Source organism: Stenella coeruleoalba, assembly GCF_951394435.1.
Source record: "Stenella coeruleoalba genome assembly, chromosome: 11".
Classification (NCBI taxonomy): domain Eukaryota; kingdom Metazoa; phylum Chordata; class Mammalia; order Artiodactyla; family Delphinidae; genus Stenella; species Stenella coeruleoalba.
In genome coordinates this window covers 21,965,855-21,993,663 of record NC_137157.1, presented here as the reverse complement: position 1 = coordinate 21,993,663, position 27,809 = coordinate 21,965,855, and the positions used below count along the sequence as shown (strand labels likewise).

The 27,809-nt window shown below is 37.8% G+C and overlaps 1 protein-coding gene across 13 annotated transcripts in view; it reads right to left on the bottom strand.

Moving 5' to 3' along the window:
* The window catches only part of ANKS1B (ankyrin repeat and sterile alpha motif domain containing 1B), a gene marked incomplete at its 5' end in the record, with an annotated part of 1,156,737 nt that overhangs the window by 684,232 nt on the left and 444,696 nt on the right, over positions 1-27,809 (bottom strand). The window contains one exon of one of the 13 annotated variants that reach the window (XM_079937791.1): positions 11,412-11,535. The exons of the other annotated variants lie outside the window; for them this stretch is intronic. Of the gene's footprint in view, positions 1-11,411; positions 11,536-27,809 lie in introns of those variants that run through there. 13 annotated transcript variants of the gene reach the window in all.

Below are 27,809 nucleotides of genomic sequence, written 5' to 3'. Positions count from 1 at the left end.
TCTTTGAATATGGAGTACCAATTTATAATCCTATTAGCTGTGTACAAGACTTCTTATTTTTCTATGTCTTTACAATACTTCATGTCATCAGAACTTCTGTGTCATTCTGGTGACTGGATATAAGTTGGTATCTCACAGTGGTCTTAAATTTCTCTGTTACTGGGGTTAACTATGTTTACTGGCCTTTCAGAATCCATCTTCAGTTAATTGCCTTTGTCAGCTGTTTCAATGTTTTTGTTTGTTGTCTTTTCTGTCTATTTATTATCTTGTAGTACTAAACCCTTCTCAGTGTTATACATTGCAATCATTTCTCCTGGTCTGTGGCTTTTTAAACACATTTTGCGGTATCTTACACTAACCATGAATTTTATTTTTAATTTTAATGTAGTTGATTTTATAAGTCTTTTTCTAATGCAACTTTCTGTCCTAAGAAATCCTTCCCTATACTAAAATGATCATATGAATTATCTCCCTTAATTTGTTAAACTGAGGAAATGTACTGAAAGATTTTCTGATGTCTGAAAGATCCTTGAGGTAGTAAGGTAAATCCTGCTTAGTCATGACGTACTTTTTAATAAATTGCTGGATTCAATGTTGTAATATTTTGCTTAGAATCTATGCATCTATTTTCATACTAGAGATTAATTCATACATATTTTTCTTATACACTCCTTGTCCAGTTATGTATCCAAGTCATGCAAGCACAAAGTTGGCCGTTCACCACTTTGTGAATTTTCTTAAACAGTTTGTACAGCCTTGATATTATCCGTTCATTAAGGTTTGGTATAACTATCCTATCAAACGATCTTTTTTTTTTTAACATCTTTATTGGAGTATAACTACTTTACAATGGTGTGTTAGTTTCTGCTGTATCACAAAGTGAATCAGCTATATGTATACATATATCCCATATCCCCTCCCCCTTGCATATCCCTCCCACCCTCCCAAATCCACCCCTCTAGGTGGTCACAGAGCACTGAGCTGATCTCCCTGTGCTATGCGGCTGCTTCCCACTAGCTATTTTACATTTGGTAGTGTATATATGTCATGCCACTCTCTCACTTCGTCCCAGCTTACCCTTCCCCATCCCCATGTCCTCAAGTCCATTCTCTACGTCTGTGTCTTTATTCCTGTCCTGCCCTAGGTTCTTCAGAACCTTTTTTTTTTTTTTAGATTCCATATATATGTGTCAACATACAGTATTTGTTTTTCTCTTTCTGACTTACTTCACTCTGTATGACAGACTCTAGGTCCATCCACCTCACTACAAATAACTCAATGCTGTTTCTTTCTATGGCTGAGTAGTATTCCATTCTATATAGGTGCCACATCATCTTTATCCATTCATCTGTGATTGCTTCCATGTAGGTTTCTTCCATGTCATGGCTATTGTAAATAGTGTTGCAATGAACACTGTGGTACATGACTTTTTGAATTATGGCTTTCTCCAGGTATATGCCCAGAAGTGGGATTACTGGGTCGTACAGTAGTTCTACTTTTAGTTTTTTAAGGAACCTTCATACTGTTCTGAACAGTGGCTGTATCAGTTTACATTCCCACCAACAATGAAAGAGGGTTACATTTTCTCCACACCCTCTCCAGAATTTATTGTTTGTAGAATTTTTGAAGATGGCCATTCTGACCAGTGTGCGGTGATAACACATTGTAGATTTGATTTTCATTTCTCTAATGATTAGTGATGTTGAGCATCCTTTCATGTGTTTGTTGGCAATATGTCTATCTTCTTTGGAGAAATGTCTACTTAGGTCTTCTGCCCATTTTTTGGATTGGGTTGTTTTTTGATGTTGAGCTGCATGAGCTGCTTGTCTATTTTGGAGATTAATTCTTTGTCCGTTGTTTCGCTTGCAACTATTTTCTCCCATTCTGAGGGTTGTCTTTTTGTCTTGTTTATGGTTTCCTTTGCTGTGCAAAAGCTTTTAAGTTTCATCAGGTCCCATTTGTTTACTTTTGTTTTTACTTGCATTTCTCTAGGAGGTGGGTCAAAAAGGATATTGCCGTGATTTATGTCACAGAGTATTCTGCCTATGTTTTCCTTCAAGAGTTTTGTAGTGTCTGCCCTTACATTTATGTCTCCAATCCATTTTGAGTTTATTTTTGTGTATAGTGTTAGGGAGTGTTCTAACTTCATTCTTTTACATGTAACTGTCCAGTTATCCCAGCACCACTTACTGAAGAGGCTATCTTTTCACCATTATATATTCTTGCCTTCTTTATCAAAGGACACCATATGTGCATGGGTTTATCTCTGGGCTTTCTATCCTGTTCCACTGATCTATATTTCTGTTTTTGTTCCAGTACCATACTGTCTTGATTACTGTAACTTTGTAGTATAGGCTGAAGTAACGGAGCCTGATTCCTCCAGCTCCATTTATGTTTCTCAAGATTGCTTTCGCTATTCGGGGTCTTTTGGTTTCCATACAAATCGTGCAAGTTGTCAGTATAGTTTTGTGAAAAATGCCATTGGTAGTTTGATAGGGATTGCACTGAATCCGTAGGTTGCTTTGGGTAGTAGAGTCATTTTCACAATGTTGATTCTTCCAATCCAAGAACATGGTATATCTCTCCATCTGTTTGTATCATCTTTAATTTCTTTCATCAGTGTCTTATAGTTTTCTCCATACAGGTCTTTTGTCCATTTAGGTAGGTTTATTTCTAGGTAATTTATTCATTTTGTTGCAATGGTAAATGGGAGTGTTTCCTTAATTTCTCTTTCAGATATTTCATCATTAGTGTATAGGAATGCAAGAGATTTCTGTGCATTAACTTTGTATCCTGTTACTTTACCAAATTCATTGATTAGCTCTAGTAGTTTTCTGGTAGCATCTTTAGGATTCTCTATGTATAGTACCATATCATCTTCAAACAGTGACAGTTTTACTTCTTCTTTTCCAATTTGGATTCCTTTTATTTCTTTTTCTTCTCTGATTGCTGTGGCTAAAACTTCCAAAAATAGTGGTGAGAGTGGACAACCTTGTCTTGTTTCTGATCTTAGTGGGAATGGCTTCAGTTTTTCACCTTTGAGAAAGATGTTGGCTGTGGGTTTGTCATATATGGCCCTGATTATGTTGAGGTAAGTTCCCTCTATGCCTACTTTCCTGAGGGTTTTTATCATAAATGGGTGTTGAATTTTGTTGAACGCTTTTTCAGCATCTATTGAGATGATCATATGGTTTTTCTCCTTCAATTTGTTAATATGGTGTATCACACTGATTGATTTGCGTATATTGAAGAATCCTTGCATTCCTGGAATAAACCCCACTTGATCATGGTGTATGATCTTTTTAATGTGCTGTTGGATTCTGTTTGCTAGTATTTTGTTGAGGATTTTTGCATATATGTTCATCAGTGATACTGGCCTGTAGTTTTCTTTTTCTGTGGCATCTTTGTCTGGTTTTGGTTTCACAGTGAGGGTGGCATCATAGAATGAGTTTGGGAGTGTTCCTCCCTCTGCTTTGAGAAGGATAGGTGTTAGCTCTTCTCTAAATGTTTGATAGAATTCGCCTGTGAAGCCATCTGGTCCTGGGGTTTTTGTTTGTTGGAAGATTTTCAATCACAGTTTCAAATTCAGTGCTTGTGACTGGTCTGTTTATCTTTTCTATTTCTTCCTGGTTCACTCTCAGAAGGTTGGGCTTTTCTAAGAATTTGTCCATTTCTTCCAGGTTGCCCATGTTATTGGCATATAGTTGCTTCTAGTAATTTCTCATGATCCTTTGTATTTCTGCAGTGTCAGTTGTTACTTCTCCTTTTTCATTTCTAATTCTGTTGATTTGAGTCTTCTCCCTCTTTCTCTTGACAAGTCTGGCTAATGGTTTATCAATTTTGTTTATCTTCTAAAAGAACCAGCTTTTAGTTTTATTGATCTTTGTTATTGTTTCCTTCATTTCTCTTTCTTTTATTTCTCATCTGATCTTTATGATTCCTTTCCTTCTGCTAAGGGGTTTTCTTGTTCTCTCTCTCATTGCTTTAGGGGTATGGTTAGGTTGTTTATTTGAGAATTTTCTTGTTTCTTGAGGTAGGATTGTATTGCTATAAACTTCCCTAGATCCGCTTTTGCTGCACCCCATAGGTGTTGGGTCATCATGTTGTCATTGTTATTTGTTTGTAGGTATTTTTGATTTCTTCTTTGATTTCTTCAGTGATCTCTTGGTTATTTAGTAGTGTATTGTTTAGCCTCCATGTGTTTGTATTTTTTACTGTTTTTTTCCTGTAATTGATATCTACTCTTATAGCATTGTGGTTGCAAAAGATACTTGATACAATTTCAATTTTCTTAAATTAACCAGGGCTTGATTTGTGACCCAAGATACGATCTATCCTGGAGAATGTTCCATGAGCACTTGAAAAGAAAGTGTATTCTGTTGTTTTTGGATGGAATGTCCTATAAATATCAATTAAGTCCATCTTGTTTAATGTATCATTTAAAGTTTGTGTTTCCTTATTTATTTTTATTTTGGATGACCTGTCCATTTGTGAAAGTGGGGTGTTAAGATCCAGTACTATGACTGTGTTACTGTCGATTTTCCCTTTTATGGCTGTTAGCATTTGCTTTATGTATTGAGGTGCTCCTATGTTGGGTGCATAAATATTTACAATTGTTATATTTTCTTCCTGGATTGATTCCTTTATCATTATGTAGTGTCCTTCTTTGTCTCTTGTAATAGTCTTTATTTTAAAATCTATTTTGTTTGATATGAAAATAGCTACTCCAGCTTTCTTTTGATTTCCATTTACATGGAATATCTTTTTCCATGCCCTAACTTTCACTCTGTATGTGTCCCTAGGTCTGAAGTGGGTTGCTTGTAGACAGCATATATATGGGTTTTGTTTTTGTATCCATTCAGCCAGTCTTTGTCTTTTGGTTGGAGCATAATCCATTTACATTTAAGGTAATTATATATATGTATGTTCCTATTACCATTTTCTTAATTGTTCTGGGTTTGTTATTGTAGATCTTTTCCTTCCCTTGTGTTTCCTGCTTAGAGAAGTTCCTTTAGCATTTGTTGTAAAGCTGGTTTGGTGGTGCTGAATTCCCTTAGCTTTTGCTTGTCTGTAAAGGTTTTAACATCTCCGTCAAATGTGAATGAGATCCTTGCCAGGTAGATTAATCTTGGTAGTAGGTTTTTCCCTTTCATCACTTTAAATATGTCCTGTCACTCCCTTCTGGCTTGCAGAGCTTCTGCTGAAAAATCAGCTGTTAACCTTATGGGGATTCCCTTGTATGAAATTGGTTGTTTTCCCCTTGCTGCTTTTAATTTTTTTCTTTGTATTTAATTTTTGATAGTTTGATTAGCATGTGTCTTGACGTGTTTCTCCTTAGATTTATCCTGTATGGGACTCTGCATTTTCTGGACTTGACTATTTCCTTTCCCATATTAGGGACGTTTTTAACTCTAATCTCTTCAAATATTTTCTCAGTCCCTTTCTTTTTCTCTTTTTCTTCTGTGACCCCTATAATTCGAATGTTGGTGCATTTAATATTGTCCCACGGGTCTCTGAGACTGTCCTCAATTCTTCTTTCTTTATTCTGCTCTGAAGTAGTTATTTCCAGTATTTTATCTTCCAGGTCACTTACCTGTTCTTCTGCCTCAGTTATTCTACTGATTCCTTCTAGAGAATTTTTAATTTCATTTATTGTGTTGTTTATCATTGTTTGTTTGTTCTTAGTTCTTCTAGGCCCTTGTTAAATGTTTTCTGCATTTTCTCTGTTCTATTTCCAAGATTTTGGATCATCTTTACTATCATTACTCTGAATACATTTTCAGGTACACTGCCTATTTCCTCTTCATTTGTTTCATCTGGAGGCTTTTTACCTTGCTCCTTCATCTGCTGTGTATTTCTCTGTCATCTCATTTTGCTTAACTTACTGTGTTTGGGGGTCTCCTTTTTGCAGGCTGCAGGTTTGTAGTTCCCGTTGTTATTGGTGTCTGCCCCCAGTGGGTAAGGCTGGTTCAGTGAATTGTGTGGGCTTCCTGGTGGAGGGACTGGTGCCTGTGTTCTGATGGATGGGGCTGGATCTTGTCTTTCTGGTGGGCAGGACCACATCTGGTGGTGGGTTTTGGGGTGTCTGTGAACTTATTTTGATTTTAGGCAGCTCTCTTCTAATGGATGAGGTTGTGTTCCTGTCTTACTAGTTGTTTGGCATGGGGTGTCTAGCACTGTAGCTTGCTGGTCATTGACTGGAATCTGGTCTTAGTTTTGAGACAGAGGTCTCTGAGGGAGCTCTCACCAGTTGATATTATGAGGGACTGGGAGGTCTCTGGTTGATAGATGTCCTGAACTCAGCTTTCCCACCTCAGAGGCTCAGGCCTGACACCACGCCAGAGCACCAAGACTGTTAGCCACACGGCGCAGAAGAAAAAGGAGAAGAACAAAAAAAGAAAGAAAGAAAAAAATAAAATAAAGTTATTAAAATAAAAAATGAAGTATTTTTGAAATGAAAAATTATAAGTAATTTTAAAAAAAAGAAGAGAGCAACCAAACCAATAAACAAATCCACCGATTATAACAAGCACTAAAAACTATACTAAAAGAAAATGGACAGACAGAACCCTACGACTAATGGTAAAAGCAAACCTATACAGACAAAATCGCACAAAGAAGCATATACAAACACACTCACCAAAGGAGAAAAAGAGAGCAACCAAATCACAAACAAACCTACCAATGATAATAAGCAATAAATACTAAACTAAGATAAATATAAAACTAGAAAAAATTAGATATAGAAAGCAAACTTCAAGTCTACAGTCGTTCCAAAGTCCACTGCCTAAGTTTTGGGATGATTCGTTGTCTCTTCAGGTATTCCACAGATGCAGGGTACATCAAGTTGATTGTGTAGATTTAATCTGCTGCTCCTGAGGCTGCTGGGAGAAATTTCCCTTTCTCTTCTTTGTTCGCACAGCTCCTGGGGTTCGGCTTTCGATTTGGCCCTGCCTCTGCGTGTAGGTCGCCTGAGGGCATGTGTTCCCCACCCAGACAGGAAGGGGTTAAAGTAGCAGCTGATTAGGGGGCTCTGGCTCACTCAGGTCAGGAGGAGGGAGGGGTACGGAATGCAGGTCAAGCCTGCAGCAGCAGAGGCTGGCATGACGTTGCAACAGCTTGAGGCGCACTGTGTGTTCTCCCAGGGAAGTTGTCTCTGGATCACGGGACCCTGGCAGTGGCGGGCTGCACAGCCTCCCTGGAAGGGGGTGTGTGGATAGTGACCTGTGCTTGCTCACAGGATTGTTGGTGGCTGCAGCAGCAGCATTAGCATTTCATGCCCATCTCTGACGTCCACGCTGATAGCCGTGGCTCATGCCTGTCTCTGGAGCTCATTTAGGCAGTGCTCTGAATCTCCTCTCCTCGTGCACCCCAAAACAATGTTCTCTTGACTCTTAGGAAGTTACAACTTTTTCCTGGACTCCCTCCCACTAGCTGTGGTGCACTAGCCCCCTTCAGGCTGTGTTCACGCAGCCAACCCCAGTCCTCTCCCTGGGACCTGACCTCCGAAACCCAAGCCTCAGCTCCCAGCCCCCACCCACCCCAGCGGGTGAGCAGACAAGCCTCTCAGGCTGGTGAGGGCTGGTCAGCACTGATACTCTGTGTGGGAATCTCTCCGCTTTGCCCTCTGCACCCCTATTGCTGCGCTCTCCTCTGTGGGTCTGAAGCACCCCCCCCACCCTCCCCCCTTCTCCACCAGTGAAGGGGCTTCCTAGTGTGTGGAAGCTTTTCATCCTTCACAGCTGCCTCCCTGAGGTGCAGGTCCTGTCCCTATTCTTTTGTCTCTGTTTTTATTTTCTTCTTTTGCCCTACCCAGGTATGTGGGGAGTTTCTTGCCTTTTGGGAAGTCTGAGGTCTTCTGCCAGGGTTCAGTAGGTGTTCTGTAGGAGTTGTTCCTCATGTAGATGTAGTTTTGATGTATTTGTGGGGAGGAAGGTGATATCCATGTCTTACTCCTCCACCGTCTTGAAGGTCCTCTCTATCAAACCAACTTGATCATTTGTTTGCAGTATCAATTCCCTTCTGTTAATGTCTATTTGTATAAAGTTATGAATGGTAATTTCTATTTTTTCCACAAATTTGTATATTTAATCTTGTCTTAAAGATTTTTGGAATAAAAACATTCATAATATCACCTTATGGTTTCTTAATTTTTTTTTTTTTGGCCTCGCTGTACAACTTGTGGGATCTTAGTTCCCCAACCCAGGATTGAACCCTGGCCCTTGGCAGTGAGAGCGCAGGATCCTAACCACTGGACAGCCAGGGAATTCCCTTATGGCTTCTTAAAATCTCTCTTGAATCTTTGGTTACATCTTCCTTTTTGTTTCTAAATAATATTTATTTGTATCTTCTTTCTTTCCTTTTGATCAGTCTTGCTAGGGATGTATAAATATTATTAACCTTTTCAAATATTGATTAATTTCCTTTATGATTTTGCTTTAATCCTTGAGTTACTTTGAAATATATTCCTTTTTAATTTTCAAATTTACAAGTGAGGGTTCTAGAAAGATGGTAGCTTAGATGTGCTTCCTTAACTTATTGCAAACCATCTAGCTAACCCAAGCTGTGCAGCTCCTGGAGCCAACTGGCAAATTGTGTCTGGAGGGAAGAGCAAGAAAGCTGTTACAACACTGTTTCCTCTCTGGGATAGATGAGAGTCTTAGAACTAGTGTAGAAATGCTCACAGGCAAGGTGCAGAATGCCATAATCCCAGGGAGAACTTATCTGGCAGAGAATGTGGTACTCTAGGGAAAATGTTGGCATTAACCTACATGGTGTACACTTTCATATACCCCAAGGAACAAAGGACTTGCTGAACAGGTGTTCTAAGTTAGGTGTCTTCACCTAAAATGCTGGAAAAGGTTTACAGGTAAGCTTTATCCTGATGCTTTGATAGTAGATCTGCCTACTGCTATACAGCTTACTCTAAGCGTCAGAGATTTCAAAATGTTCCACTATTGTAGAGACTGCCATCCCTTAAGGCTCTGAAACAACTAAATCTAAGCCTTAAGGAGTAGACCAAGAAACAAACAAACATAAAACAAACAAGTACCTAAGAGGGTCCAGCAACCAGAGAAAGAAAGAACAGAAAATTGAGAATGAATTTCTAACAAAATAGAGCTGCTAGTAGAGATAGATAAAAAATTTTAACACAAATAATAATAAGAGAGCTTAAAAATATTAAAGTACAGCATATTAAAAAAGACTTTGTAGGGGGAAAAAGTAACTGGTCAGAAAAATTCAGATGACTTGAAGTTAGTAAAAAAAAAACACACAAAAACAACTGAATTAGTGCCCTAGAATATGAAGTGGAAGAAATACTTCAAACTACAGAGTTAAAAAAAAAAAAAAATATATATATATATATATATATACACACACACACACACATTTTATGAAGGTAGAAATCCTGGAGACTTATTATACAAATAGTAGGAATTCCAAAAAAAAGAAATAGATGGATATATATCAATAATTTTGAAGTATAATTAAAAATTCCCGCAGTGAATAAAGTATTTAGTCTGCATCTTAAAGTTCTAGGCAAGATTAATCAAAACGCTTTGTATATATAGTCATACACTGCAAAAATCTCTGGGATAAAAGGGTTATCTTACAGTCTCCCAGAGGGAAATAACACTTTATTTATAATGGACAATGATACTGGCATTAAACTTTTCATCTGCAACACTAAAAACTAGAAGATAATGGACTATCATCTGAAAAAATACTTAAGAAAGAACTCTGGACAGAACAGACACTTAAGATAGGTGATGTATAAAAGGAAAAAAGTATGATGAAACATACTTTTATGATGAAACATAAAACTATATATTTATCTATCTATCTATCTATCTAATAGACTCTCTTATAATGGTTAAATAATGAAAACAAAGATTCTAAATAAAGAATCTTCAAATAGGTGAGAAATACTGCAATGAATATTCCATTAAAATTCCAGAAGTTGGGTGTTTAAAGGAGAGAAGAAAGAGGTAGGAACATTCTACATCTACTTCTGAGAAGAGCTGAAAGCGGGGAATTAAAATTATTGTAAAAGTCCCATATTACAGGGGAATGTAGGAGGCTGCTAGTTATCACCCTTACTCTTCTCTTATTCTTCAATATTGAATCCTCAGTTCTTAGCTAGACCCAAGTCTACCTAGAATTCCTAGCTTCCTCTGCAAGAAGCAATGGCCATATGACTAAGTTCTGGCTAAGCAGAAATAATGTGCAATGTGTGCAAATTCCGGAGTATGCCCTTAAACGATCTGGCTGTGTCTTTCCTGTCACCTAATTCCTCTTCCCTTTAGCTGGAATGATGCCATGAGAAAAAGGTGTGAATGAGAACAACCTAAGGCTGGCAGAGGAACAATGTAGAGCTTGGATCCTTGAGATTATGGAGCCAACATGCCAACCCTGGTCTGCTTATGCCTAGAATGCTTCCTGAGAGAGAAATAATATTATATCTTGTTTACGCCATATTTATTTTGGATATCTGTTACAGCAGTCAAATTTATATCCTAACTAGTACATAGGGCAAAAGAGCTATCAGTGGGGAAAGTAGAGTGTCTTAGTAAACATTTGGTATCTTGTTTTCATCTGAGGCTAGAAAAATAAATATTTGATTATGAGACTGTGGAAGGGAAGGTAATCATTATTGTTATAATAAACAGTAAACATCCTAAGTGAACAAAGGGGAAAAATTACTAGCAACTCAGTGAAACCAGAAAAATAATTTTTAAAAAAGAATAAAAGAGAAAAAATAAACTAAAATCAATAAGAAACATAAAATGAAAGTAATATAATCAAGTATATCAGTTGTTTCACATATATACAGAAGAAATTATCCCCTAATAAAAACAGAGGTGGCTGCAATTAAGATGTCAGCTGGGTCTGTGGTCTCATCTGAGGTTTGGCTGGGAGCAGTTGGCTTCACACACATGATTGTTAGCAGCATTGGATTCTCACAGAACTGCTGGACTGAGGGCCTTAGTTTCTTACTGGCTATTGAATAGAGGCTTCCCTCAGTTTCTTGTCATGTGGACCTCTCCACAGAGCAGCCCACAATGTAGACGGTGGCTTCCATCAGAGTAAGCCAGAAAGCAAGAGAGAGCTAACAAGACGGAAGCCAGAGCTTTTTTGTAACCTGATCTCAGAAGTGACACCCATTATTTTTGCCATAGTCTGTCCATTAGAAGCAAGTCACTAGGTCCAGTCCACACACAAGGGGAAGAGATTTTCTGAGGACATAAATACTGGGAGGTGGGATCATTGAAAGTTATCTTGAGTCTTAATATCACAGTTGTGCAGGAAAAAGCTACTCTCAAACTACAGTTGGTAACAGAAACAGATACAGCCATTCTGGAAAACAATAGCATTAAGATTAATGCCTCTGGATAGCGTGACCAACTTACCTTGGGTTGCTAGGTTCTTTCTCAGTTTTAAAACTGGAAGTTCTACATCCTGGAACCCCTTTAGTCCTGGGACTTGATTAGCCACCCTACTCTGGAGCCAGGCTGTAGGGTTTAAACTATGACTCCACACTTCCTAGCAATGTGACCTTGGGTAAGTTACTTAATTTCTCTGTGCCTCAGTTTCCTTATCTGTAAAATAAGAATAATAGCATGTTTGTGGAAACTAAAGGAGATAATACATGCAAGGTGCTTTAAGCAATGTCTGGCACATAAAAAAATTGCCCAATGATATTAGCTACTATTATTATTGGTATTAAAGTATACATATCCTTTCACTAGGGTATGCACACAATTATCATACAAACTGGGACACTTCTGAAAGTGAAAGAGAGTGCTAGTAACAATTATGCCAGGTCAACAAGCATGTAAGGGAATATTCCAGGAAAACTGGAATGTATGATCCTTATATTGACCCACACTGAAGTTTATCTCATTGAAATAAAAGTACCTTCATATAAGACTAGTGCACAACAATGTCTGCTGCTGTTTTGTTCACAGTGGGAAAACAATGCAAAATGAAGTAAATGATCATCAACAGAGGTGGAATAAATCATGATACATAATACCATCAAATATGCAAACTTTAAAAGAATGAATTATAGCAATACCAACTGACTTGAAGGAAGTCCTTTGAAATATTGTTCAGTGAGAAAAATAATAAGTAGGAAAATATACATGGTTCCATTTTTGTGAAATAAAATGTTTACACTCAGAGGCAAATATTGAAGTTTAAGCCTCAGGGTTCAGCACTTTGATGGGCCCCTTCCAAGGGTTTAGGTGGGGCTCTGGAATGTTCTTGTAAATTTTGTAAAAGTGAAATATTTTAATTGCAGTTAAGTTAAGAACTCTGTTTCTTTCAACTCCAATTTCTCTATCATATTCTCTCTGTTCTGGGTAGTATTACAATGGCTGAAGACATTTTGGGGATCTGGCTAAGGAAATGAGTTTTGGATACATTTAGTTTAAGTTTAGTGGGGTATACTTATGAGGTTTGAAGTCACCTTCCGTGTACAGCTCACATGTAAGAATGGCTTCTAGCAATACTCCTGCCATCTCCTGTGCCAACTCACCTTGTATGTGACTGTAAGGTTTCAGTATGAGTCATACTGTGATATGACTATGGCCCAGGAATATTCATGTATCAGATATACTTGTGTAGTGGGGGAGAAATATTTGAAATGTATACAAGTTAGTGTGTGGAAAGGTCTTCCAAACCTTATAGCTTATATATGAAAGAGGGGTCTTATCAAAAATGACAGCAATCCTAAGAATTAGCATGGCAGTACGAGTAACAGATTGTAAGGCTAAAAGAAAATTTTCTACAAACTAATTAAGAAAAAATGATTTAGGGAGGCCTTCAAGATGGTTGAGGAATAAGGCGTGGAGATCACCTTCCTCCCCACAAATACATAAAAACTACATCTACATGTGGAACAACTCCTACAGAACACCTACTGAACGCTGGCAGAAGACCTCAGACTTCCCAAAAGGCAGTGAACAGATTCTCTCAGGTGACCTACATGCAGAGGCAGGGCCAAATCCAAAGCTGAACCCCAGGAGCTGTGCAAACAAAGAAGAGAAAGGGAAATTTTTCCCAGCAGCTGCAGGAGCAGTGGATAAAATCTCCATAATCGACTTGATGTACACTGCACCTGTGGAATACCTGAATAGACAATGAATAATCCCAAAACTGAGGTGGTGGACTTTGGGAGCAACTGTAGATTTCAGATTTAGCGCTTCTTATCATTGGTGGATTGGTTTTTTGGTTTGGTTGCTCTCTTCTTTCTTTCTTTCTTTCTTTTATTATTATGCTTTAGTTTTTTTATTTTAAATAATCTTTTTCTATTTTAATAACTTAACTTAAATAATTATTTATTTTTCTTTCTTTCTTTCTTTTTGTTCCGCCCTTTTCTTCTGAGCCGTGTGGTTGACAGGGTTTTGGTGCACTGGCCGGGTGTCAGGTCTGAGCCTCTGAGGTGGGAGAGCCAAATTCAGGACATTGGTCCACCAGAGACCTCCCAGCCCCACATAATATCAAACGGCAAAACTCTTCCAGAGATCTGCATCTCAACGCAAAGACCCAGCTCAACTCATCGACCAGCAACCTACAGTGCTGGACACCCTATGCCAAACAACTAGCAAGACAGGAACACAACCCCACCCTTCAGCAGACAGGCTGCCTAAAATCATAATAAGGTCACAGACACTGCAAAACACACCACAAGATGCGGTCCGGCCAACAGAAAGACAAGATCCAGCCTCATTCATCAGAACACAGGCACCAGTCCCTCCACCAAGAAGCCTACACACACCACTAGACCAACCTTAACCACTGGGAGCAGACACCAAAAACAACAGGAATTACGAACCTGCAGCCTGCGAAAAGGAGACTCCAAACATAGTAGGTTAAGCAAAATGAGATGACAGAGAAATACACAGCAGATGAAGGAGCAAGGTAAAAACCCACCAGAGCAAAGAAATGAATAGGAAATAGGCAGTCTACCTGAAAAAGAATTCAGAGTAATGAGAGTAAAGATGATCCAAAATCTTGGAAACAGAATGGAGAAAATACAAAAACGTTTAACAAGGACTTAGAAGAACTAAAGAGCAAACAAACAATAATGAACAGCACAATAAATGAAATTAAAAATTCTCTAGAAGAAATCAATAGAATAACTGAGGCAGAAGAAAGGATAAGTGACCTGGAAGATAAAATACTGGAAATAACTACTGCAGAGCAAAATAAAGCAAAAAGAATGAAAAGAATTGAGGACAGCCTCAGAAACCTCTGGAACAACATTAAATGCAACAACATTTGAATCATAGAGGTCCCAGAAGGAGAAGAGAAACAAAAAGGGACTGAAAAAATATCTGAAGAGACTATAGTTGAAAACTTCCCTAATATGGGAAAGGAAATAGTCAATTAAGTCCAGGAAGCACAGAGAGTCCCAAACAGGATAAATCCAAGGAGAAACACGCCAAGACACATATTAATCAAATTATCAAAAATTAAATACACAGAAAAATATTAAAAGCAGCAAGGGCAAAACAACAAATAACATACAAGGGAATTCCCATAAGGTTAACAGCTGATCTTTCAGTAGAAACTCTGCAAGCCAGAAGGGAGTGGCAGGACATATTTAAAGTGATGAAAGGGAAAAACCTACAACCAAGATTACTCTACCCAGCAAGGATCTCATACAGGTTTCATGGAGAAATTAAGACTTTTACAGACAAGCAAAAGCTAAGAGAATTCAGCACCGTGAAACCGGCTTTACAACAAATGCTAAAGGAACTTCTCTATGCAGGAAACACAAGGGAAGGAAAAGACCTACAATAACAAACCCAAAACAATTAAGAAAATGGTAAGAGGAACATACATATCGATAATTACCTTAAATGTAAATGGATTAAATGCTCCAACGAAAAGACACAGACTGGCTGAATGGATACAAAAACAAGACCCATATACATGCTGTCTACAAGACACCCACTTTAGACCTAGGGACACATACAGACTGAAAGTGAGGGGATGGAAAAAGGTATTCCATGCAAATGGAAATCAAAAGAAAGTTGGAGAAGCAATTCTCATATCAGACAAAATAGACTTTAAAATAAAGACTATTACAAGGGACAAAGAAGGACACTACATAATCATTAAGGGATCAATCCAAGAAGAAGATATAACAATTGTAAATATCTATGCACCCAACACAGGAGCACCTCAATACAAAAGGAAAATGCTAACAGCCATAAAAGGGGAAATCAACAGTAACACAACATAGTAGGAACTTTAACATCCCACTTTCACCAATGGACAGATCATCAAACATGAAAATAAATAAATAAACATAAGGTTTAAACGATACATTAAACAAGATGGACTTAATTGATATATATAGAACGTTTCATCCAAAAACAGCAGATTACACTTTCTTCTCAAGTGCTCATGGAACATTCTCCAGGATAGATCATATCTTGGGTCACAAATCAAGCCGCGGTAAATTTAAGAAAACTGAAATTCTATCAAGTATCTTTTGCGACCACAATGCTATGAGACTATATATTAATTAGAGTAAAAAATCTGTAAAAAAATACAACCACATGGAGGCTAAACAATACACTACTTAATAACCAAGAGACCACTGAAAAAATCAAAGAGGAAATCAAAAAATACCTAGAAACAAATGACAATGAAAACACAACAACCCCAAACCTATGGGATGCAGCAAAAGCAGTTCTAAGAGGGCAGTTTATAGCAATACAATCCTACCTGAGAAAACAATACAAATCTCAAATAAACAACCTACCCTTATACCTAAAGCAATTAGAGAAAGAAGAACAAAACCCCCCAAAGTTAGCAGAAGGAAAGAAACCATAAAGATCAGATCAGAAATAAATGAAAAAGAAATGAAGGAAACAATAGCAAAGATCAATAAAGCTAAAAGCTGGTTCTTTGAGAAGATAAATAAAACTGATAAACCATTAGTCTGAGTCATGAAGAGAAAAAGGGAGAAGACTCAAATCAACAGAATTAGAAATGAAAAAGAAGAAGCAACAACGGAAACTGCAAAATACAAAAGATATTGAGAAATTACCAGAAGCAACTGTATACCAATAAAATGGACAACCTGTAAGAAATGGACAAATTCTTAGGAAAGCACAGCCTTCCGAGACTGAAACAGGAAGAAATAGAAAAGAAAAATAGACCAAATACAAGCACTGAAATTGAGACTGTGATTAAAAATTTTCCAACAAACAAGTGCCCAGGACCAGGTGGCTTCACAGACGAATTCTATGAAGAATTTAGAGAAGAGCTAACACATATCCTTCTCAAACGCTTCCAAAATATAGCAGAGGGTGTAACACTCCCAAACACATTCTACGAGGCCACCATCACCCTGATACCAAAACCAAAGATGCCACAGAAAAAGAAAACTACAGGCCAATATCACTGATGAACACAGATACAAAAATCCTCAACAAAATACTAGCAAACAGAATCCAACAACACATTAAAAGGATCATACAAAATGATTAAGTGGGGTTTATCCCAGGAATGCAAGGATTCCTCAATATACCAAAATCAATCAATGTGATACACCATATTAACAATTTGAAGGAGAAAAAGCACATGATCATCTCAAAAGATGCAGAAAAAGCTTTCGGCAAAATTCAACACCCATTTATAATAAAAACCCTCTGGAAAGTAGGCACAGAAGGAACTTACCTCAACATGATCAAGGCCATATCTGACAAACCTACAGCCAACATTGTTCTCAATAGTGAAAAACTGAAACTATTTCCACTAAGATCAGGAAAAAGACAAGGTTGCCCACTCTCACCACTATTATTCAACATAATTTTGGAAGTTTTAGCCACAGCAATCAGAGAAGAAAATGAAATACAAGGAAACCAAATCAGAAATGAAGAAGTAAAGCTGTCACTGTCTGCAGATGATATGATACTATACATAGAGAGTCCTAAAGATGCTACCACAAAACTACTAGAGCTAATCAATGAACTTGGTAAAGTAGCAGGATACAAAATTAATGCACAGAAATCTCTTGCATTCCTATACACTAATGATGAAATATCTGAAAGAGAAATTAAGGAAACACTCCCATTTACCATTGCAACAAAAAGAATAAAATGCTTAGGAAGAAACCTACGTCAAGGGACAAAAGATCTGTATGCAGAAAACTATAAGACACTCAAAAAAGAAATTAGAGATTATACAAACAGATGCAGAGGTATACCATGTTCTTGGATTCGAAGAAACTGTGAAAATGACTAAACTACCCAAAGAAATCTACAGATTCAATGCAAACCCTATCAAACAACCAAGGGCATTTTTCACTGAACTAGAACAGAAAATTTCACAATTCGTATGGAAACACAAAAGACCCCAAAAAGCCAAAGCAATCTTGAGAAAGAAAAGCAGAGCTGGAGGAATCAGGCTCCTTGACTTCAGACTATACTACAAAGCTACAGTCATCAAGACAGTATGGTACTGGCACAGAAACAGAAATATAGATCAACAGAACAGGATAGAATGCCCAGAGATAAAACCAGGCACATATGATCACCTTAGTTTTGATAATGGAGGCAAGAATATACAATGGAGAAAAGACATCCTCTTCAATAAGTGGTGCTGGGAAAACAGGACGGCTACATGTAAAAGAATGAAATTAGAACACTCCCTAACACCATACACAAAAATAAACTCCAAATGGATTAAAGACCTAAATGTAAGGCCAGACACTGTAAAACACTTAGAGAAAAACATAGGCAGAACACTCTATGACATAAATCACAGCAAGATCCCTTTTGACCCACTTCCTAGAGAAATGGAAGTAAAAACAAAAATAAACAGATGGGACCTAATGCAAATTAAAAGCTTTTGCACAGCAAAGGAAACCAAAGAAGACGGAAACACAGCCCTCAGAATGGGAGAAAATATTTGCAAACAAAGCAACTGACAAAGGATTAATCTCGAAAACATACAAGAAGCTCATGCAGCTCAATATGAAGAAAACAAACAACCCAATCTAAAAATGGGCAGAAGACCTAAACAGACATTTCTCCAAAGAAGATATACAGATTGCCAACAAACACATGAGAGGATGCTCAACATCACTAATCATTAGAGAAATGCAAATCAAAACTACAATGAGGTATCACCTCACACCAGTCAGAATGGCCATCATGACAAAACCTACAAACGATAAATGCTGGAGTGGGTGTGGGAAAAGGGAATCCTCTTGCACTTTTAGTGGGAATGTAAATTGATACAGCCACTATGGAGAACAGTATGGAGGTTCCTCATAAAACTAAAACTAGAACCACCATACAACCCAGCAATCTCATTACTGGACATATACCCTGAGAAAACTGTAATTCAAAAAGAGTCATGTACCACAATATTCATTGCCTGCTCTATTTACAATAGCCAGGACATGGAAGCAATCTAAGTGTCCATCAACAGATGAATGGATAAAGAAGATGTGGCACATATATACAATGGAATATTACTCAGCCATAAAAGAAACGAAATTGAGTTATGTTTAATGAGGTGGATCTACCTAAAGTCTGTTATACAGAGTGAAGTAAGTCAGAAAGAGAAAAACAAATACCGTATGCTAACACATACATATGGAATCTAAGAAAAAAAAAAGGTTCTTAAGAACCTAGGTGCAGGACAGGAATAAAGACACACACGTAGAGAATGGACTTGAGGACGTGGGGAGGGGGAAGGGTAAGCTGTGACAACGTGAGAGAGTGGCATGGACATATATACACTACCAAATGTAAATAGATAACTACTGGGAAGCAGCCGCATAGCACAGGGAGATCAGCTCAGTGCTTTGTGTCCACGTAGAGGGCTGGGATAGGTAAGGTGGGAGGGAGATGCAAGAGGGAGGAGATATGGGCACATATGTATATTTATAGCTGATTCCCTTTGTTACACAGCAGAAACTAACACACCATTGTAAAGCAATTATACTCCAATAAAGATGTCACAAAAAAAAAACTGATTTAGATCGACCATTCTAGAAGACAGAATTATTTAATTTTTTCTCTAGCACCATTGTCCAACAGAAATATAATGTGAGCATGTATATAATTTTAAATTAGACAGTAGGCACATTTTTAAAAAAATTTTAACTACATAAAAATAATTTTATTAATATATCTGTTTAACCTAACTTATCCAAAATATTATTCCAATTACTAATAAAATATGTTATATTCCTTTTTGTGTACGAAGTCTTTATAACCTGAAGTGTAATTTTCACTTTCAGCATATTTCAATTCAGACAGTAAACTTTCATTGGAAATATATGATCTGTATTTAGATTTTATACAGTGGAAGGGTTTAGTGCACCACGGCTAGCAGAGAGGGAGTCCAGGAAAAGGTCTGGAGCAGCCGAAGAGGCAAGAGACTTTTTCTTCCTTCTGTTTCCTGTTGCGTGAGGAAAGAGGATTAACAGCGCTGCTTAAAGGAGCTCCAGAGACGGGCGCGAGCCGCAGTTAAAAGCGTGGACCAAAAAAAAAAAAAAAAAAGCGTGGACCCCACAGACAGGCAGGAGACGCTAAGGCTGCTGCTGCCGCCACCAAGAAGCCTGTCTGCGAGCACAGGTCACTATCCACACCTCCCTTCCAGGGAGGCTGTGCAGCCCGCCACTGCCAGGTTCCCGGGATCCAGGGACAACTTCCCTGGGAGAACGCATGGCACGCGTTGCACCCAGGCTGGTGCAACATCACGCCAGCCTCTGCCGCCGCAGGCTTGCCCCGCACTCCGTGCCCCTCCCTCCTCCCAGCCTGAGTGAGCCACAGCCCCCAAATCAGTGGCTCCTTTAACCTCGTCCTGTCTGAGCGAAAAATAGACGCCCTCCGGCGACCTACACGCAGAGGCACGGCCAAATCCAAAGCTGAACCTCGGGAGCTGTGCGAAGAAAGAAGAGAAAGGGAAATCTCTCCCTGTAGCCTCAGAAGCAGCAGATTAAAGCTCCACAATCAACTTGATGATTGAGGAGGTGGACTTTGAGAGCAAGATTTATGATTTTTTCCCCTTTTCCTCTTTTTGATAGTGTGTATGTGTATGCTTCTGTGTGAGATTTTGTCTGTACAGCTTTGCTTCCACCATTTGTCCTAGGGTTCTATCTGTCCGTTTTCTTTTAATTTTTTTTAATAATTAATTTTAATAACTTTATTTTATTTTACTTTATCTTCTTTCTTTCTTTCTTTTTTCCTTCCTTCCCTCCTTCCTCCCACCGGCCCTCCCTCCCTCCCTCCTTTCTTTCTTTCCTTCTTTTCTTCTTTCTTTCTTCCTTCCTTCCCTCCTTCTTTTCTTTCTTTCTTCCTACTTCTACTAATTCTTTCTCTCTACTTTTTCTCACTTTTACTCTGAGCCATGTGGACGAAAGGCTCTTGGTGCTCCAGCTAGGAATCACTGCTGTGTCCCTGAGAGCCAACTTCAGGACACTGGTCAACAAGAGACCTCCCAGCTCCACATAATATCAAATGGAGAAAATTTCCAAGAGATCTCCATCTCAACGCCAGCACCCAGCTTCACTCAACGACCAGCAAGCTACAGTGCTGGACATCCTATGCCAAACAACTAGCAAAAGAGGAACATAACCCCACCCATTAGCAGAGAGGCTGCCTAAGATCATAATAAGTCCACAGACACCCCAAAACACACCACCAGACGTGGATCTGCCCACCAGAAAGACAAGATACAGCCTCATCCACCAGAACACAGGCACTAGTCCCCACCACCAGGAAGCCTACACAACCCACTGAACCAACCTTAGCCAATGGGGACAGACACCAAAAACAACAGGAACTATGAACCTGCAGCCTGCAAAAAGGAGACCCCAAACACAGTAAGATAAGCAAAATGAGAAGACAGAAAAACACACAGCAGATGAAGGAGCAAGATAAAAACCCACCAGACCTAACAAATGAAGAGGAAATAGGCAGTCTGCCTGAAAAAGAATTCAGAATAATGATAGTAAAGATGATCCAAAATCTTGGAAATAGAATAGACAAAATGCAAGAAACATTTAACAAGGACCTTGAAGAACTAAAGATGAAACAAACAATGATGAACAACACAATAAATGAAATGAAAAATACTCTAGATGGGATCACTAGCAGAATAACTGAGGCAGAAGAACGGATAAGTGACCTGGAAGATAAAAGAGTGGAAATAACTACTGCAGAGCAGAATAAAGAAAAAAGAATGAAAAGAACTGAGGACAGTCTCAGAGAGCTCTGGGACAACATTAAACGCACCAACATTCGAATTATAGGGGTTCCAGAAGAAGAAGAGAAAAAGAAAGGGACTGAGAAAATATTTGAAGAGATTATACTTGAAAACTTCCCTAATATGGGAAAGGGAATAGTTAATCAAGTTCAGGAAGCACAGAGAGTCCCATACAGGATAAATCCAAGGAGAAATACACCAAGACACATATTAATCAAACTGTCAAAAATTAAATACAAAGAAAGCATCTTAAAAGTAGCAAGGGAAAAACAACAAATACACAAGGGAATCCCCATAAGGTTAACAGCTGATCTTTCAGCACAAACTCTGTAAGCCAGAAGGGAGTGGCAGGACATATTTAAAGTGATGAAGGAGAAAAACCTGCAACCAAGATTACTCTACCCAGCAAGGATCTCATTCAGATTTGATAGAGAAATTAAAACCTTTACAGACAAGCAAAAGCTGACAGAGTTCAGCACCACCAAACCAGCTATACAACAAATGCTAAAGGAACTTCTCTAGGCAAGAAACACAAGAGAAGGAAAAGACCTACAATAAGGAACACAAAACAATTTAGAAAATGGGAATAGGAACATACATATCAATAATTACCTTAAATGTAACTGGACTAAATGCTCCCACCAAAAGACACAGATTGGCTGAATGGATGCAAAAACAAGACCCATATATATGCTGTCTACAAGACACCCACTTTAGACCTAGAGACACATACAGACTGAAAGTAAGGGGATGGAAAGATATTCTATGCAAATGGAAATCAAAAGAAAGCTGGAGTAGCAATTCTCACATCAGACAAAATAGACTTTAAAATAAAGACTATTACAAGACACAAAGAAGGATACTACATAATGATCAAGGGATCGATCCAAGAATAACATGAAACAATTGTAAATATTTATGCACCCAACATAGGAGCACCTCAATACATAAGGCAAATACTAACAGCCATAAAATGGGAAATCGACAGTAACACATTCATAGTAGGGGACTTTAACACCCCACTTTCACCAATGGACAGATCATCTAAAATGAAAATAAATAAGGAAACACAAGCTTTAAATGATACATTAAACAAGATGGACTTCATTGATATTTATAGGACACTCCATCCAAAAACAACAGAATACACATTTTTCTCAAGTGCTCATGGAACATTCTCCAAGATAGATCATATCTTGGGTCACAAACCAAGCCTTGGTAAAGTTAAGAACATTGAAATTGTATCAAGTACCTTCTCCGACCACAATGTTATGACAGTAGATATCAATCACAGGAAAAGACCTGTAAAAAATACAAACCCATGGAGGCTAAACAATACACTACTTAATAACAAAGTGATCACTGAAGAAATCAAAGAGGAAATTAAAAAATACCTAGAAACAAATGACAATGGAGACACGATGACCCAAAACCTATGGGATGCAGCAAAAGCAGTTCTAAGAGGGAAGTTTATAGCAATACAAGCCCACCTTAAGAAACAGGAAATATCTCGAGTAAACAATCTAACCTTGTACCTAAAGCAATTAGAGAAAGAAGAACAAAAAAAACCCCAAAGTTAGCAGAAGGAAAGAAATCATTAAAATCAGATCAGAAATAAATGAAAAAGAAATGAAGGAAACGATAGCAAACATCAATAAAACTAAAAGCTGGTTCTTTGAGAAGGTAAAAAAAATAGATAAACCATTAGCCAGACTCATCAAGAAAAAAAGGGAGAAGACTCAAATCAACAGAATTAAAAAAAAAAGGAGAAGTAACAACTGACACTGCAGAAATACAAAAGATCATGAGAGATTACTACAAGCAACTCTATGCCAATAAAATGGACAACCTGGAAGAAATGGACAAATTCTTAGAAATGCACAACCTGCCAAGACTGAATCAGGAAGAAATAGAAAATATGAACAGACCAATCATAAGCACTGAAATTGAAACTGTGATTAAAAATCTTCCAACAAACAGAATCCCAGGACCAGATGGATTCACAGGTGAATTCTATCAAACATTTAGAGAAGAGCTAACACCTATCCTTCTCAAACTCTTCCAAAATATAGCAGAGGGAGGAACACTCCCAAATTCATTCTACGAGGCCACCATCACCTTGATACCGAAACCAGACCAGGATGTCACAAAGAAAGAAAACTACAGGCCAATGTCACTGATGAACATAGATGCAAAAATCCTCAACAAAATACTAGCAAACAGAATCCAACAGCACATTGAAAGGATCATACACCATCATCAAGTGGGGTTTATTCCAGGAATGCAAGGATTCTTCAATATACGCACATCAATCAATGTGGTAAACCACATTAACAAATTGAAGGAGAAAAACCATATGATCATCTCAATAGATGCAGAGAAAGCTTTCGACAAAATTCAACACCCACTTATGATAAAAACCCCGCAGAAAGTAAGCATAGAGGGAACTTTCCTCAACATAATAAAGGCCATATATGACAAACCCACAGCCAACATCGTCCTCAATGGTGAAAAACTGAAAGCATTTCCACTAAGATCAGGAACAAGACAAGGTTGCCCACCCTCACCACTCTTATTCAACATAGTTTTGGAAGTTTTAGCCACAGCAATCAGAGAAGAAAAAGAAATAAAAGGAATCCAAATCGGAAAAGAAGAAGTAAAGCTGTCACTGTTTGCAGATGACATGGTACTATACATAGAGAATCCTAAAGATGCTACCAGAAAACTACTAGAGCTCATCAATGAATTTGGTAGAGTTGCAGGATACAAAATTAATGCACAGAAATCTGTTGCATTCCTATACACTAATGATGAAAAATCTGAAAGTGAAATCAAGAAAACACTCCCATTTACCACTGCAACAAAAAGAATAAAATATCTAGGAATAAACCTACCTAAGGAGACAAAAGACCTGCATGCAGAAAATTACAAGACACTAATGAAAGAAATTAAAGATGATACAAACAGATGGAGAGATATACCATGTTCTTGGATTGGAAGAATCAACATTGTGAAAATGACTCTACTACCCAAAGCACTCTACAGATTCAGTGCAATCCCTATCAAACTACCACTGGCATTTTTCACAGAACTAGAACAAAAAATTTCACAATTTGTACGGAAACACAAAAGACCCCGAAAAGCCAAAGCAATCTTGAGAAAGAAAAGCAGAGCTGGAGGAATCAGGCTCCTTGACTTCAGACTATACTACAAAGCTACAGTAATCAAGACAGCATGGTACTTGCGCAAAAACAGAAAGATAGGTCAATGGAACAGGATAGAAAGCCCAGAGTTAAACCCATGAACATATAGTCACCTTATCTTTGATAAAGGAGGCAGGAATGTACAGTGGAGAAAGGACAGCCTCTTCAATAAGTGGTGCTGGGAAAACTGGACAGGTACATATAAAAGTATGAGATTAGATCACTCCCTAACACCATATACAAAAATAAGCTCAAAATGGATTGAAGACCTAAATGTAAGGCCAGAAACTATCAAAGTCTTAGAGGAAAACATAGGCAGAACACTCTGTGACATAAATCACAGCAAGATCCTTTTTGACACACCTCCTAGAGAAATGGAAATAAAAACAAAAATAAACAAATGGGACCTAATGAAACTTCAAAGCTTTTGCACAGCAAAGGAAACCATAAACAAGACCAAAAGACAACCCTCAGAATGGGAGAAAATATTTGCAAATGAAGCAACTGACAAAGGATTAATTTCTAAAATTTACAAGCAGCTCATGCTGCTCAGTAACAAAAAAACAAACAACCCAATCCAAAAATGGGCAGAAGACCTAAATAGACATTTCTCCAAGGAAGATATACAGACTGCCAACAAGCACATGAAAGAATGCTCAACATCATTAATCATTAGGGAAATGCAAATCAAAACTACAATGAGATATCATCTCACACCAGTCAGAATGGCCATCATCAAAAAATCTAGAAACAATAAATGCTGGAGAGGGTGTGGAGAAAAGGGAACACTCTTGCACTGCTGGTGGGAATGTGAATTGGTACAGCCACTATGGAGAACAGCATGGAGGTTCCTTAAAAAACTACAAATAGAACTACCATATGACCCAGCAATCCCACTACTGGGCATATACCCTGAGAAAACCATAATTCAGAAAGAGTCATGTACCAAAATGTTCATTGCAGCTCTATTTACAATAGCATGGAGATGGAAACAACCTAAGTGCCCATCATTGGATGAATGGATAAAGAAGATGTGGCACATAAATATAATGGAATATTACTCAGCCATAAAAAGAAACGAAATTGAGCTATTTGTAATGAGGTGGATAGACCTAGAGTCTGTCATACAGAGTGAAGTCAGAAAGAGAAAGACAAATACCGTATGATAACACATATATATGGAATTTAAGAAAAAAATATGTCATGAAGAACCTAGGGGTAAGACAGGAATAAAGACACAGACCTACTGGAGAATGGACTTGAGGATATGGGGAGGGCGAAGGGTGAGCTGTGACAAAGCGAGAGAGAGGCATGGACATATATACACTACCAAACGTAAGGTAGATAGCTAGTGGGAAGCAGCCGCATAGCACAGGGATATCAGCTCGGTGCTTTGTGACTGTCTGGAGGGGTGGGATAGGGAGGGTAGGAGGGAGGGAGAGGCAAGAGGGAAGAGATATGGGAACATATGTATATGTATAACTGATTCACTTTGTTATAAAGCAGAAACTAATACACCACTGTAAAGCAATTATATCCCAATAAAGATGTTAAAAAAAAATTACAGTGGAAGAAGTAGATTCATATGACCAAGTTATTCTAAACATATTTAAAATCTTTCAAATAACTGAATTGAATTTAACAATAACTTTCCTTTAATATTTATATCCACATTGACAAAATTCTTTCATCACTTTTAGAAGAACTGATTTGATTTGACATTAAATATTTTCAGTTTCAAAACTATGTCTGCCCAGTTTAAGTAAGTTCTCTCGTGACTCAGCATTATTAATAGAAAGTCAAAGGGGTATTACATAAATTTAAATTACAAGGTTGGATCCTACTAAAAATAGTTTTAAGATGTTTTGTTGGACATTTAATTCTGATTTTAAGCAAGTAATTTCCACAGGTTCTTTGAATGTTGAGGGCAAATTTCTTATCAAATTTACTGTGCGTTTACTGAATGTACCTCATTATTTTACACTTAACTTATCTTTACATTTTTTTTAGACAACAAACGCTTTTTCAGTTTGCTGTGCCATAGCAAATTACAGTTGCCATCATCATGAAATTTGTGACATACTATATTCCAGTCTCTATTTCTTTTCTTTACTTCACCAGACATTGAAGTACAAGGTGAAAAAGAAGATGAGGTGAGGGGAATGGGGAAGCCCTGGTCATTTTAGGAAAGCCCCAGGCCTTTCTTGGTCTACTGGAACTCATGCCTCCTAGCCCTCTCAAACTGTATGACTGCATGGAGAGAACCTACAAGTTTCTACAGCTGATTAACAGTGAAAAGACAGTCTTTGCTTGCAGACAACTGCACTCTCTATGAATGGTTACAATAATATACAGCTAGTGGGAAGCAGCTGAATAGCACAGGGAGATCAGCTTGGTGCTTTGTGACCACCTAGAGGGGTCAGATAGGGAGGGTGGGAGGGAGACGCAAGAGGGAGGAGATATGGGTATATATATGTATAGCTGATTCACTATGTTATAAAGCAGAAACTAACACACCATTGTAAAGCAATTATACTCCAATAAAGATGTTAAAAAAAAAAAGAAAGTTGCAAACTAATGGGTATGTATGATTCTATTTTGGTAAAAATGAACAAAATGTATATGTATATATATATTTGTGCTTTTCCATGCTAGTATGTGTAAGGAGACAGTTAAAGGATATAGACTGAGCTGTTAGCATTGTTTAAATGAAGGTGGGTTAGGAAGTGGGAACAATAAGGTCAGGCGAAATGGGGGAAATGATTAGGATTCCTTTATAAAATTATGTATTGTATTATAGGCTTTAATTCAGTAGTACAGCATATATTTCTTTTATAATTTGTAAGCCATCCAATAATGGGGGATAAAAACTTTTCAAATATAATGATTTACATTTTTTATTGTTGATTCCTAATTTCATTACACTATAATCTGAGATGGGGGCCTGATTCCCTGATGTGTTGAGACTGCCTCTGTGACCTAGTAAACGGTCAAGTTTTCTAAGTGTTTATGCTGGCGTGAGAAGACGAATGTATTGTCTATTGATGGGTACAGAGTTCTAGATATCAAATCAAGCTTGTTAATTGTATTATTCAACAGTCTACACTTTTATGTTTCTTCATTTTTCAATATTCTGACATATGGTAATATTAAAATCTTACACAAATTGTGAATTTCAGTTTTTATTCAAAGTCCTATCAATTTTGGCTTCTAATATTTCAAGGCAAGGCTGTGTGTGAAAAAATTTATGACTTTAACCTTCTTGGTATTGTGTTTTACCCTTTTGTTGTTATACCGTACCTCTATTTAACTCTTTTGTTTTTAACTTTCAACTATATTTTGGTTGATAATATTGCTTCA